General features: G+C 43.7%; 1 protein-coding gene across 2 annotated transcripts in view; it reads left to right on the top strand.

Moving 5' to 3' along the window:
- The first annotated feature begins 305 nt into the window (after positions 1-305).
- The window catches only part of BLACAT1 (BLACAT1 overlapping LEMD1 locus), a 28952-nt gene continuing 16224 nt past the window's right edge, over positions 306-13033 (top strand). For both annotated transcript variants that reach the window (XM_060277098.1, XM_060277097.1), the window contains exon 1: positions 306-586. The gene's annotated coding sequence lies outside the window, so the exon portion shown is untranslated. The remainder of the gene's footprint in view (positions 587-13033) is intronic.

The following is a 13033-nucleotide window of genomic DNA, read 5'->3' as shown; positions in this document are numbered from 1 at the left end:
TGGCTGCAACAGCTTAGCAGGAGGGACATGACTAATACACATCCCACTGGGGGAGTTAGATCAAAGGCAGTGAAGTAGATACAAGAGGTTTCTGCTTCACAGGATCTGGTTAAATAGAGCCTTTGTTACCAGGGCCCTCCAGAGTCAGGAATGGAGAAATACCTGATCTCTCCCAGCCTCCCCCCACCCGGCCGCCTCTACCACCGCCGCCAAGAGCCTTGATGCGGAATCAGTTCAAGTATGAAGCACAACAGTAGCTGCTTGGCTACTGCTGGAGGAACCTAGAGGGAGGGGAGAGGAGGGGGGAGACGGGAAGGGAGGGGTCCGGGGCTTCACACACAAACACACACACACACAAAATGAGTCAGGTTTACTTGGACACACAGCTCAGATTTCTGAAACTGGAGTGGAAAGCAGCATGCTCAGGGCTAGCCACGAGCTGGATGGATTGCTTGGGTGCTTACAAGCGGGACAATCTTTTCTGAGGGCTTGATGCTGCTACCTGGTGCTGTCCTTAAGGCCTGCATCCTTCCCACCTGCCTGCCTTGGCACCCTCCCCGCTGCCAGGGGGTTTTGTCTGCTGAAGGTGAGATCATCTGCGTCTAGTGGTCAGACCAGAGACTTCAGAATAAGTCTCAGGTTCGGTCGTTTTATTTGAAGAGGGGTGTGCATGTTTGTATGTGCAGCGTGGCGACGAATGGTTTGGCAGCAGGGGGGAAAGTGGAGGTAGTGGTGAAAGGTGTGAGAGCTCAGAGAGCACAAGGTTCGAGATCACTCTGGTTAGTTTATGCCTTGACCCGTTGTATCTACCCTTACTTGCAACTGCACAGCCAATACATGGGGGATGAAGTGTGGCAAAAGAGCTGGGTGTGTGTGCCTGCTTTCTGTGTATGTTTAGGTGCAGAGCGTGGGTTTATTCTTTTCCACACAAAACATTTCTTTCATTTGAAATCGCAAGGTGGTTTACAGTAAAAAGTATAACAACAAATAAATATTAAAATTTTGATACAAACTAAAACAGCAGCCGGCAGACCAGGGAAGGAATAAAATTAAGAAATACAACCAACTGGTACCAGTGGCCAGCAAACAGCAGAGAAATTAACTGAGTTTTTAGCAAGTGCAAAAGGGCCTTTAGAGGGGAGGTGGCTCAATAGAGAAGACTAATCTGTGTTAGTGATTGAACATAGAGTTGTAGGTCATTTGATGATAATTCATCTGGAATAAAAGGCTATGACTTTTGGTGCATTCGCAAATGATGCTAAGATGACTTTTTGTGCATTGAACAAGCTGCATGCCCCACTATATCCACAGGTAAGTATGAATACAGATTGTAGTTTAAGGTTTTGAACACTTACTTGGGACTAAGCTCCAATGAACTTAGCGGGAATTTCTTCTGAGCAAGCATATATGATTGTACTGTTAATTAATGGGCCATCCTGTTGTGATTAATGGTGCCAACGTGCCATATTTAATGTATGAGCTCAGTCAAAGTAGGTTTCTAAATTTGGTTTATAGTGGGAAGTCCAAAAATGTTCAAGCATCACTTATGAAACTGGCCTTTATGTACACATTGCTGAAATTCCCTTCAGGCTGTATCTATGCATGTACAATTGTTTGTCTGAAAGGGTGTACACTTGATGACTTGTACAGACAACTGTTGAGTACACGGACTGCACATTATGTTACATGAGAATAACTGTGAGCATACAGCTCAGCTATTTGTGTACACAGGTACACATATAGTACACTTGATGAAGGTAATGCTTGAACACCCCTACTGAGAAGGCAGGCGCAGCAGAATGGGAAGCCTCCAATTTTTATTTTACCCTCTGTGCAACCATAGTGCAGAATACTGCCATCTTTGACTATGAATCAGAATGAACGGAAGAGGAGGACCCAAGACCCTGTGGGCTTAGCTAACCACATTTTATTTTTTTATTTTTTTAAGTCAGGGATATAACACACAGGAACCATTTAAAAGAGAGCAGTCCCCCTAAATACATAAAATTCAGAGTCTAAAATGACCTAACTGCACTATGAGTTGGTAGAAGTGGGAAGTTTCCAGAGAGACCTCACTTTAAGCTTGCACGACTACTCTGGAAAACAGGAGCTGCACTCTATGGTTCATTCCCATGACCTTTTAGTGGGGGAGGAAATATATCATACATATAGCATATTATGCATGCTCTGAGGACACCACATAAGGCCACTGCCCATACAAATGCAGCTAGACAGTAGCTTTCTGGCCTTTGTAAAAGGAGAGAATAAAGTTAACAGATGTTGCAGTGAAATGGAATGTGCGTATATAAGACAGAGATCCTCTTAGCAGTTGTTGGAATTATGAATGGACATATAGTTTGAAACACAGAGCATGCACAGAAGATTACAGCTCCGTACTGACTTTTTTTAATAGGACATTGTCCATGATACATGGCCTTATAAAAGCATACGGTGAGGGCACTCACAGCCATGTCTCCTGTGATCGACACAACCAAACCACCCTTCTGCACTTAAATGAACCCTGAACTAATCAAAGTTTCAAAACAAAATGTTAAACAAGAAAAGGTATTTTGTGTTGTGTTCATTCATGATTAATTCAGCTTTTTTTTAAAGCACTATGGAGTGAGCTAGTGAGAAGCAGCCACTGCAGCTGGGAAAGGTATGCACATTTATTTATTTCCCCATCTTCCACTAAAGAGATCAAGGCACTGTACATAGTTTTCACACACACACACACAGTTCTTACAACAATCCTATAAGGTAGGTCAGACTGAGAGACAGTAACTGACCTAAAATCAACCTTGGCTGAGCTTCATGGCTGAATGGGGATTTGAATCCAGGTCTCTCCTCCTAAGTCAAACACTTCATCTACTGCATCATACTGGCTGTCATCTATTTGTGATGGGTGTTTTTGGATGATGGGGATCATTCATCTGAGCTTGCCTAGATTTTGCAGCAGGTCATGGACTGGACATCTTCCCAGCACACACACACACACACACACACACACTGCTGCTTTTTGCTCTCATAGAGGTAATGACTTTCCTATAAATACACATATATACACATACTTTTTCTGGCTTTGGAAGGGAATAATTAGATCAGAATTGAGAGCCCATGTGCTTTGATAGCCAGTATGCTAGGCAAAGTCATACCAGATGTTCCACATTGTAGGATGCAAGGTTAACTGCCGAGACAGACAGACAGACAGACAGACAGACAGACAGACAGACAGACAGACAGACAGACAGACAGACAGACAGACAGAGCAAGCGCTAGCTTTCTGAGGTTGCTTGAAAATAGGAATTTCAGAAGTTTATATATAGATGGCTTTGGAAGTTCCTCCTCTACCAGCCATCCTCCTGTCTTGGTTAAGTTAGTAAATAAGCACTGTTGTTGAGCAAGCATGAGTCAGAGCAGTGTTTGTACAGAGAGAAAAGTAAAAGGCAGAGAGCCAAACCTTCAGCTGGCCAAACTCATGTAAGTTCATTGATTTCCACAGGCGCTCGGCAGATTTAGCCCACAAATCCCATCTTGAGCACAAGGTGCAGACACATTCATTAAAGAGCAGGAACTGTTCCCATCTGTAGGAAGGAGCACTGGGGAGATTTTGTTCTTCTCTAATTAAAGCATTTTTCTTATTCCAAGAGCCCTTCTTTCTTTTTGTAGTTTCCCCGGCCTAAGCACCGAGAGAGGTTCCTTTGAAAAGGCAGCTGAGGAGAGAGACCATCCACCTGAAACGCGGGAGGCGGAAATCGTACACTCAGCGCAACTCTCTTTATCCCTTTTGTCTGGGAACTACAAAAAGAGAGAGAGAGTCTTGTTTTGTACACCTTTCAGAGCTCCACAGGCTGGCATTCATTCATTTCGGGCCATTTTCATGAGTGATGCTTAAATCAGGTCTCACATTTCTTGTGTCTGTAAATGGAATTAAAACCTACATTGACTGGAAAATGTACATTTGGTTTAAAAAAGTATTTCCCTCTCCCTTTCTGACTTGCATTACATTCACAGAGGGCACATTTCAGACTGAAAGGCAGCACTGCAAATTTGTGCAAACACTCAAGTTGTGGACTTGTATTTAAAGTGGCATTTTTCTTATATGCCTGCTGCCTGCCATGCCTACAAAGGGGCATTTGAAATGCATGCTTATGGGAAAATGCTGGAAAATAATTCAGTGCTGAAAGAATAGCAGTCTCTTTCACTGACGTCTCTTTCACTGATGTATTATCTTTCCGTACCTTACAGAAAATTGCGAGCAGTTGTGCGCCTCTACGTGAGCCGCTGAGCATCATGCACATAAAACCTATCGTTGTGAGCACAGGGAGTGCATATCTGAAATTGGCCTCGCTTGCCTCACTCTGTCTTGTAGGAAAAATACAAATGCAGAACAATTGGGCTACAGTAAATTTTCAAACTCAATTTGGCATATCCAGATTTCAGTGTGCAGCATGGTGCAATGTTACTCAAATGTAGCCAGCTGTGACTGGTTTGGGGGCTATTTGTCATATAATACTTTGAGAGCTGGCTTTTTCAGAGGCTTGCCAATTCCTCTTCCCTTGCAGTGATGTTTCATGAAAGGGGCAACGATCAAGCAAATGATGCATGTTTATACCTGCAAATGTTTTAAATGTAAACTTTTAAACTCTTAAGAGAGATTTTTGAATTGAATTGGAGAATCTGAGGTGAATACAAAAAGATTTGAAGGTTGATTTCAAATTTAATTCATCCAGTGGAAAATATCTGGGCTTGCGCTGTATGATCTTTGTCAAATCCATTTTACTCCTCTTCTTTCAAGAGAGCTTGGAGTGCATCATTATTTTTTCAGAAGTTCTTCAAAGTACAGCCAGTTCCCCAAGTGTATAGCAGTCAACATGCTCTGCTGATCCTGGATACTTTTATATGGGCTTTTACTATCTGGCTCCACGTGTGTCTGGGGGGCTTGCTGGAGCAATCAGGAACTTGTGGATTTCACTTTTGAATTTATTGAGACTCATTCTAAGATATCCCCTGCTCTGCAAAAGCAGGATGAGGCCACTAGAAGCTTATCTCAAGAGATGAGCACAAACAGACAAAGGAAATTTCATTAAGGGCTGAGCTTAGAGTAGACTGGAAACTATCAAAGTGGATCAATTACTGAGGACATGACTACCCAAGGTAGCATTTCCTGGAATGCCTCTGTGATGTGGAACACTGGAGACACAGTCAAGGTGGCCCCTTTTCATCCCCTTCTTTTGTATTTTTCTAAAGTCGTTCAGCTTATCCTCCTTAAGCCCTCTGCTGTGGTCTATGGCTTTTTATTCCTATGTGATTGCTTTTCATAACTCATGTAGGGCTAAAAGCCATGGGCTACACAGAGGAATAATCCACTTTCTTGGGCACCTCAGCAAAGCTGTGTGAAATACAGATTCCTTAATGCTATCCCTCCTTCATTCAATAAAACCAAACATCCATATTTATTTTGTAACCAATGGTGAATGAAAAAGAGGCTATGGTATGGCAAGGCTTAGCTGGGTGAATGTGGCAAGGAATACTTAGCAAATGAACATACTGTACAGGGACTGGTCTCTATACTTCTGAGCCTCTTCTCTCCATCCAGAGGTCAGAACAGCTACTGCAGAGCTCAGGTGTTGTGAGACACTTCATTTTTAAAGAAAAACACACACTAAACCTCTGCTTTCAAACCCAGGGCCCAAAGATTCCATTGCCTCACAAAAAGCCCATCATAATAAATGCTCTGAGCAGAATGCAGAGCCATTTCCATGAAAGATACACCGAGTGATGGTAGTTAACTAGGCGTGCAGAGAGTAGCTACCAGGTAATTAGAGGCACTTTCTCACAGTCAGGTCCCACAGGTGTCCCAGCCAACAGCCCAGGGAAGCTAAGAAATAAAAAAGTTTGACTTTTCAGCCCACAGCACAGTTAAAATTGTTTTTAGACCAGCACTCCGGAAGACATGGATTTGCTGCCACTAGGGAATCTGAAAATGAAGACTGCTTCCTTTTAAAAGTGCATGTCAGCCACATAAAAAGCCCTCTTCCTTAATATGCATGTGGCACCAAACTCACGGGTACAAACGTACATGTGGTGTTCTGGTTTCTGATGACACTCTCACAGCACAGTCCTAAACATGTTTCTTATGTCCCACTGAGTAGAACGGATCTCCCTCTCTAGCAACTGCTTAGGAAAGATTGTTGCTTTTAAGCGTACTCTGCCAAAAAGGCAATCAGCTGAATTTTGATAGCATATTGTTGGAGAGAGCCACTTCACAGGTACATTTGGAGAGCCTGATATACCAAAATCTGGGCATTTTAGCATGGTCTTATCAGCTTCTCTACCGAGTTCCCTAGCTGTGCCTTTGGCAGCCGTTGGATTTCCAAACACCAGCAGGTGATAATATTGCAGACAGGAGCAACCGATAACACTTTCCTCCAGGCTATAAAAAGTTCCACCCGCTAATTTTTGCAGCTCAAGCAGCTAATAAAAGCAAATGAGGCAGACCAAACTAGTTTGGGGCTTTCTGGTCAGTTGGCAATCCAGCTGTGGTTAGTGCCTCTGAGAAGCACATGTTGCTGTAGCAAGAAGCTACATTTTACTTGCTGTAAACAGCTGCCAGCCTTATCACTGAATGACTGAGTACTGTAGTTGTGTATTTGTGTATGGACAGGTTATTTTGAAAAGTGGGTGGGTGGAGGTCTCCACCTCCTACTCCTTTATATCTAGGCGTATGATATCTGAGACTTCTTTCTAACACGACCACCCTAGAAAATGCGCCTCTGCTCCTATGGCAGACACTCCCTTTGTGTACTGCAGTGCCAACTGCAAAGGTCATACCACACACCTGCTTTTCTGATTGTATTTCTCGTAGCGGTGAATGAAGGGGACTTGGATGGCCAGTGCCTAATTAACTAGTAATAATAGGAAAAGGGATGGAGGGGGATAAAGAACCCATTTAACCAGCTTCTTTGTTGCAAACCAAAATGTTTTCTTGTGCTGGGAAAGTAATGAGCAAAATCCCCTTTGCCTTTAGCCGAGCCTGAATTGGAACAAAACCCCTATGGAATGTACAGGCCTGTTTTCGCTTTTTCCGCCCCCCCCCAATTGTATCCCTTAATGATCAGGGCAGCTGCATCGGGGGCCCAGGAGCTTTTGAAGGCCAGACTTTTAAATGGTCAACATTACTGAAAAGGATTGAGGAGCAGCTCTTCTCAAACCCTCAACCTTCCCTGTGTGGCGCTTGCTCACTTCTGCTACTTTCTGATCCCCAAGTTAGTTCATCTGGAAAAGGTAGCCAATACAGTCCATTAAAATGATGATGATGATCGAATCCATAGGACAGTAATCCTTTTATGAGGATCAAAGGGGCACTTCCAGACTGAATCCCATCCCAAAATAATGACAACCACATACCAGCAAATTCAGGCTGTGTAATTAAAGCTGGTTTAGAGCTCTTGTGAAACAAACTTGCTTCCCCAAAAGACTCTGCAGTAAGGGAAGGGATGGGGAAATGCAGTGGAAAGTGTGTGGCAACTTTTGCTTTGTTGCAATGTCATCGAACCTCTCCACAAACCAATCAGAATGAATGCTCAACAACTAGGCTATCTAGAAGCACCCTAGAACTCTGTATGCATTCTGGGGCTTGACAGCTGGCTAGGAAAATGCCCCACTTGGCCAACTCTTATATCTTTAAAGGCAGCTAGCTGAGTAAAAATCAGTAGGTGAAGCTTTTCATGACCATCAGATGTGTATTATTGGTGTTTCATGTCTGCTGATGAAGGTGCTGTTAAATGCACAGGAGCAGTGGCCAGTAAATCAGTAGCAATCCTGGCTGGAACAGAGAAGAAAGGAAGATCTTCTCCTTGGGGTGGAGTGGGGGGAATATATTAGCTGAATTGTGTCTAGCACTAAGCAGGACTCACAAAACCCTTGTAAAGCAGACAATGAACTAAACTGATAATCTAGTGATCTCTGTAACAGCCAAGCGAGATTGATTTTAGAAACAACATGCTAAGCATACAGGGAGAATAGAATCGGAATTGAGCAGTGTTGCTGAGTGGTTGCAGGACTGCATATAGTTCCACCTTAGACAGCCCCGTCTCAGATGGCAGAAGGTCTGGACTGCGTATTCTAATTGCTAGTAATTGTAATGCTTCTCCTGCTAATCTAAGAGACAGGGATAATTTGTTTCTCTGTTTAATTAAATATTGAGCGCCCAACATCCTTTTTTATATTCCAGACACAGGAGACAGGCAATTGTTTGTAAGAGCAAATTTTTATATTCGTATATCAACAGATTCAAGAAACAGCAAGTAAGGTTGTCCCCAAGAAATATTCATTTGTTTAGCAGAGAGGCTCTGCACAAATTTATCAGCAAGTATTTGTAATGTAGGTTAGATCTTTGTCCCTCACACTTTGTGTCACTCTTCTTTATGCTATTGATTTTCCTTTTAGCAAAGCAGATAGCAAAAGAAGCACTCTGTTGCTGCAATGCTCTCATCGGACAGCAAGGATGGCAAGAAAAAGTGTTTCGTTTTGTGTAGGGCTTTGTCAATAGGATGGATAAATTAGTGTGACAATGTCATCTAATGGTTTAAATTATAGGGGGAAAGGGAGGGGGACCTTAATGGAACACGTGAGCCATTGCTCCCCCGACTCTGCCAAATTGTACCCAAACCATAAGTATATAAAATAAAGTCCTGCTGGATCAGACCCAGATACAATCTAGTCCAGCATTCTCAGAGCTGGCACGAGGCTTTAGGGGCCCCTGCATGGTGTTGCTGGAGGGGCCTCTCATTCCCTCGCAGCCATGACTGCACAGTATTTTTCTGCAGTGGTAGCGCAACTTCCCCAGATGGCATTTTAGCAGTAAGTGGCAATGACACTATTGAAAGGGGGGGGGGTGTGAAGCTCAGCTGAGAAAAAGAATTTAAAGGTTATCAGACGTCCCCGTTTCCCGGGGACAGTCCCCGGATTTACAAATCAGTCCCCATACAAAATCCATTGAAGTTGAAAAGTGTCCCTGGATTCATTGAAAAAAAATCTGTTAACCTTAGCTTAACTCCATGTTTGAAGGTGCTCTCATTAGTCTGTATATTGACCCTTCCACCAAGGCTGGACGTCCAGCCTTGCTGCTTAGGCCTTCCCCCCCCCCCTTGCAGGCACAACATGTTGTTGCCTCCTTCTCTGTGGGTGCTCCACACCACCGCCTCTTCTGTGTGTGCGTGGAGGAAAGCAGGATGTACCTTGGGCCCAGATCTGCCACCTGATGTGACCACCCCCCCCTCACGTCACAGGAGGGCCAGCTGTGCCTCTCACTGGTGCCTTATAGCCATATGAACGAGCGCGTGTATAATTAGCATGCCTGGTTGGGCCTTTATGGAAGAGCTGGTCTAGTGGAGCTAAAAAATGAACCTCACAGTTAGTGTCTCCTCCAATAGGGGCCCTATCTCACAACCTGTATAATGGACATTGCTCTTGAAATCTCTCAGTAAAGCAGGGCTAGGGAACCTTTTTTTAATGACAAGGGTTGCATTCCCTTGGGCAGGGGTGAGTGGCCACCCCAGCTGGGACAGGAGGACTCCACAGGGCAACATGGTGTTGCCAGGCCCACTTTGTTATTTATTACAGGCTCCCACCCCACACACTTATGCACTAGTGCACGACAGCATAACATGCACAAACACCGGGGAATAATTAAATAATTCAGTTCAAACCAGGAAATGGTGGGTGAGAGCTGGAGAGTCCTCGTGGCTCATGAGGAGACCCTCCCCAGAGCCCAAAGAGGATGTCAGCGAGGGCGGAGGAAGTCTTGAAGAGACTGGAGGTGCAGCGGGCCTTTGTTTAAGCTGCTCAGCCTTCCCTCTAACAGCTGACATGCGGGGCAGCGTTGTAGTCGCCGCCGCTTTCCCACACATCCTCCAGCCTCCTGCCGGCCCCAGAGCTTCAATTCTAGTGGTGGATATTTTTGGACACGGCATTTTTGGTATGGATGGAAGAGAGAGTGGCAGAGGGGGCATTTGGAAAGTATTCTTCACTTCATGTGATTTCACTTTTGCTTGCAGACGCCCCAAAACGTAACCCCTGCATAAGTATTAAAGATACAGGAGCCCTGCTCCTACAGGAAACCTAATCACAATGGAGATGTACTTTGCTGCTTAACACAGAAGCAGGTGTCTGTTGTTTGAAAAGGTAGCTAGTAGATACACTACATTAACCAACTTCCTTATGCTCAGCAATACCTCAAGCATGTCAGGCTTTTATTTTTACCTCCTTGGAGCTGACAGTTAACAACTGCGCTGTCCCTAGTTGTAACTAATGATACACTGGATTTTTTTTCTTGTGTGTGTGTGTGTGTGTGTGTTTTTTTTTAAGCAATCTGGCCAAATTGTTGCAGGTGGCTGTGTATGTTGGCCTGTTGGCTAACATACTATCTGGATTGCCCTGCCTCATTCTTATGCAACTGGAGCAAGCAGGTGTGTCCAAAGGGAGATTGTTCTCTGCAAATTATTTACTCAGCTCTGTCTCTTTTTGGCAACTGAGACGAGAGAATTCTGGTTGTGTTGAACCATAGCTGGGTGGGTCGAACCCTCCCCACCCTCTCTTTCAGTTAGTTAGAAAATGGGTTATTAAGTAACAGGCTACCCCACTGGTGCTGACTCAGGCTGAAACTAATGAACACCCTGGCTGGCCATTTGAAATTTATTGCACCTATTAATTACAACCATTAGCTGCAGCCAGTGAAATTTTTATAATGAGGACCCTTGCGACTTTGCTTTCCTAGCAGCAAATTAACTGTGTGTATATGAAGGCTGGGGGGGAGGGAGGGTTGGGGTTGGAATCAATGGGATCAGCATACTTTACAGAAGCAATGTTTTAATTAGTGGTTCTCTGCAAACACTGCAACCTGAAACGCCAGCTGTATAGGCACCATTATTTCCTTTTAAAGAGCCAGTGCTTCCCTTTGCTAATTGAGTTTATTTCTTTTTTAAGGCTTTTTTTAAAATGCAAGAAGTGGGTGGTATGTGCTTTTGTGATATGTGTGTGTATTTCTTAGGCTGGCAGTTAATACAAGAAGGCCAGGAAAAGGAAAGTGTTATAAGAATTTTGAGGTCACACATATATAATAAATGTTCATAAATGTACCACGCAAACAGTACAGGAAGACAGGCCTGAAAAGCATTTTGACTCTACCAAACTGACCAGAATTAAAGTGATATCCATCTTGTTGTAGGAGTTTCCCCCACCCCACTGAATCACACACACACATTTCCACATGACTAGCAACCTGGGAGCCATAATCCTGTACACTGGAGGCTCTGCCAACTGGACACTTCCCCATCAATGGTGCCAGACTACTAGCCATCTCATTCACAATGGAAGACTCCTCCAAACAAAAGACAGTGATCAACTCTTACGAAAATGTCAATTTTTCTTTGTGTTTAGGAATTCACTCCTGGGAGGGGTGAGAGGAGGACTAGGAGGTGTCAAAAGTGCTCAGATTTCTACCTTGAACCCTCATTTTTTGTGAGGTATTGATTACATAGCTGTGATGTAGGAATGATGTATTGGGGCTGTTTCTTGGTGATGGGAAAACTGATAAAAGTGGAGGTTCTCTTCTGTTCTGGGTTCCTTCCTTGTTCTCCTGCGTGAGGGGAAGGACCCTGTTGCAACAGCAAAAATAAAGGCTTTGCTTCTCAAACTTCTCTGGTTGACCTCTGTTATATATTCTCCGACCGATGGAGAACCCAATAAGGCTCTTGTGTACCCCATAAGGGAACAAGGGCAGATTTTTGCTTTTAACAGAAAGGAAATAGGAATTAAGAATAGGAGGGTTGGGGTAAAAGAATGCTGAAGGGGGGAAAATGTTAGCACTGCAGCCTTCCTTGAAGGAGCTCAGAGCAGCATATGTAGGAGTTGCGGTATTTCTTCTCATCATCACTATGATCCAGAGAGGCAACATTAGACTGAGAGGGTCTCCTCCATTGATGTATCCCTCAAACCACTATCCCTGCAAGCGTGCCCAGACACAAAAGGGAGCCAGGCTCCTGTACCTTGAAGACTTGTTTAGAAGAGGGGATTTCAATAGGTGTACCTTTTATTGCTACACCTGTTGAATTTCCCTCTTCTACACACATGTTTAAAGTGCAGGAGCCCTGCTTCCTTTTGTGGTTGGACACACTCGCCCTGACTCAGATAGTACATTGTTTAATCCTCTGCTCCCTATTTCAGACTGAATAGAATCAAGGTGGTTTGGTTGTGAGAGCTTTTTTAAAAAAGCCACTGGATACCTGAGAGGCTGGGTCTCCTGCATCAGAAATATTTATTATCTGCCCTTCATCAAAAAGGTCCTAGGGTGAGTTACATGGCAATCAAACAATAAAATGTGATACATAAATAATCAGCGGACTAAAATGACAACTAATAAAACCACTCCTATTATTACACTGAATAGGGAATTTATTTTTCTTTATCATTTAAATTTGTAAACCGCTTTTCCATTTAAATGTACTCAAAGCAGCTCACATCAGGGGTGGGGTAGGGAAAAGCAAATCAGTACAATTTCAACTCAGGCAAGTTGCAGCTGGTAATAATAATAATAATAATAATAATAATTGCATCTAGGTACCTTAACTTTGTATACTTTTTTATGAGTAGCCATCTAAGGGACCACATTCCCTTTCTTGCAGTAGAATCTACCACAGTTCTAGAGGTGCCTAACATTTCACTATCACTTGACTTCCTTGGTTAATATTCAACAACTGAGTCCTGGAGGAGGTGCTGTATCTCAGTGGCAGACCACATATTTTTCATGCCCAAAGTCCCAAGTTCAGTTTCTGTTTCCTCCAGGTAAGGCTGGGGGAAATTCCTGATGGAAATCCTGGAGAATCAGTATAGAGACAGTGCCATTCAGAATAGGCAAGGCTGAGCCAGATAGACCCAATAGTCTGACTCGGTGCAAGACAGTACCTATTTTGTCTGCAATTTTCCTGGTCAAATGTTGATACAGCTAAAGTTTATTTTGTGTTTCCTTTAT

This window comes from Zootoca vivipara, chromosome 7 (genome assembly GCF_963506605.1).
Source record: "Zootoca vivipara chromosome 7, rZooViv1.1, whole genome shotgun sequence".
Lineage (NCBI taxonomy): Eukaryota > Metazoa > Chordata > Lepidosauria > Squamata > Lacertidae > Zootoca > Zootoca vivipara.
Note: the sequence above shows the minus strand (reverse complement) of the source record. Positions and strands in the feature narration are given on the sequence as shown.